Below are 2,500 nucleotides of genomic sequence, written 5' to 3' on the forward strand. Positions count from 1 at the left end.
TATTATATTATAATGCAAAGTTGTAGCACACACACACACACACACACACATACACACACACACACGCGCCTGGTAGCTCAGTGGTTAGAGCGCTGGCTTCACAAGCCAGAGGACCGGGGTTCGATTCCCCGGCCGGGTGGAGATATTTGGGTGTGTCTCTTTTGACGTGTAGCCCCTGTTCACCTACCAGTGAGTAGGTACGGGATGTAAATCGAGGAGTTGTGACCTTGTTGTCCCGGTGTGTGGTGTGTGCCTGGTCTCAGGCCTATCTGAAGATCGGAAATAATGAGCTCTGAGCTCGTTCCGTAGGGTAACGTCTGGCTGTCTCGTCAGAGACTGCAGCAGATCAAACAGTGAATCACACACACACACACACACACTAATATAGGCCCAAGTCATTGTAACGCAAGGAAAAAAGCTCAGGCACACCCACAAAGCGCCAGGGTAATGTAAGACCGTCGTGATTCCCTACGTAGATTATCACAAGCCATCCATGCGTAAGATTACGTATAGGAGTCAATCATGCGAGACAGCTAGCTCTTGAATTGTTGTGTCCAGTGTCCCTTCAATACTGGGACGCATTTCTATTTTTGAGTTTAGGTATAATTAGACTATTTCATTTACATTAGGAAGGGTCTATGGAGGTCAGAAGAGTCTTCACTATTTTTAATTCCCTACATAAGTATTTGAAGCTGTATTAAATCACCAATTAGTAAGCAGAATGAATATGAAAATGCGTTCTGGTACTAAAGGATTTAAAGTGGGCCAGTAACCATGTAACAGTGTAACCGATTAACTTCTATGTGGAAATATTGTTGATGCGAGAAAAAACCCTATTCTGCGAGTTGCGTCAGTGTTGCGAGTTGTTGTAAGGTAGTGTAGGTAGGGCTACGGTCTAGCTTGTAACAGCTAGTCTCCAACGTTTCTCAACCTTTTTATCCTTACGTAACTCTTAAAGTAAATTTCATGTCTCAAGGAACCCCTGCGCAAAAACAAAATTATATACCATATATTTTTTTCATTTTATTTTCATCGTATTTCACTTGACAAACATCATAATATAAATTCTTTGAATAACTGATTTAAGGAAATATATTATAATATTACAATAATATATTCTGCGTGTTTAGTAATAAAACGTATATCTCACTTATTCTTGCGGAACCCTTAGGGACATTTTGCGGAACCATTAGGGTTCCGGAGAACCCCGGTTGAAAAACCTTGACCAAGACCGTGGGTAGGGCGCGCTGACTTCATTGTACTACGGAAGGCACAAAAGCACGGAATTATTTATCACCATTTTCCTTGCACCACGCACAGCTCACTCAGCCAACATTGCTCACCGATGAGCACTAAATAGTTTCGCATTCACCTCCATTATGAATGGATCTGTTTGGTCTGCGGTTTGGGGCACTACTATTTTACGCTTCTATAGTGCTTCTTTTGTAGTCACATTTTTGTGTCCTAACATTCAGCTTAAAGTACAAGAAATCCATCTTAGTAATTCAGTTAAACGTTTTTATCTAAAATTGTCCCAAAAGTTGGTAGCCCCATCCCAGAAAAGATGGAAAAATTATTGGCAATGCACATTAACTATGGAAATACAAAGAAGAGTTGTATGCTGAATATTACAGTAGGCCTATTTAAGGTGTCGGAAGACAGACGACGATGTTCCATTAAGACGTTTTTGGCTAGCAAAAATTGGTTTGCCAGATTTATGAAAAGGGACAATTTTCCTGATTTGGCGATTCGCATGGTGTGTAAGTAAGCGTAGATCATGGCACTGCTATACATTATCTCACCGCGTTTCCGCGAATTATTGAAGCTTATTGATTAGGTCCTGCATAGGCTGCCATAGACATATTACCATCTGAGTCAACACTTCAAGCTTCAAGCCTTAATCTGTTATCGCATCCTACAAGATCCCTTATGTAGAGTACAGTACACTTCAAGCTTCAAGCCTCAATCTGTTATCGCATCCTACAAGATCCCTTATGTACAGTACAGTACAGAAGCAGGAAGCTGTCAACCAAACAACAGAAGATTAACAATAACAACGAAGATCTCGATAATGCCGCAACTCTCATATTAAAATGTATTCGCCACGCGTAAACGCGTCTCGGTAGGTACTTTTATCCGCATAAAAGTCTTGCGACATTGTGAGATGGATAGGTTATACGCGCTCTCGCTTTTTGGTGACAGGCGGCGGTACTCCGAAAACTAGCCATAGGATATTCTCAGAAATACTACCAATATGATTCCTAGACCAGGATTGACAATCTTTTCTCGTTAAGAACCCCTTGAGCTATAAGACCATGTACCCGAACCCCGACAAATCTGATATCGAACAGAATGCTAATTTAGTGACTGCAATGGTACTGTAAAGGTTATTATTAGATCAGCCATCTAAATACCCCTGGGAATCTTCTTAAGAACCCCTACGGTTTCGTGAACCCCAGGTTGAGAATCTCTGCACTAGACCAATCAAGAGTGTTCAAGA

The sequence above is a fragment of the Portunus trituberculatus genome, chromosome 18 (assembly GCF_017591435.1).
Source record: "Portunus trituberculatus isolate SZX2019 chromosome 18, ASM1759143v1, whole genome shotgun sequence".
Lineage (NCBI taxonomy): Eukaryota > Metazoa > Arthropoda > Malacostraca > Decapoda > Portunidae > Portunus > Portunus trituberculatus.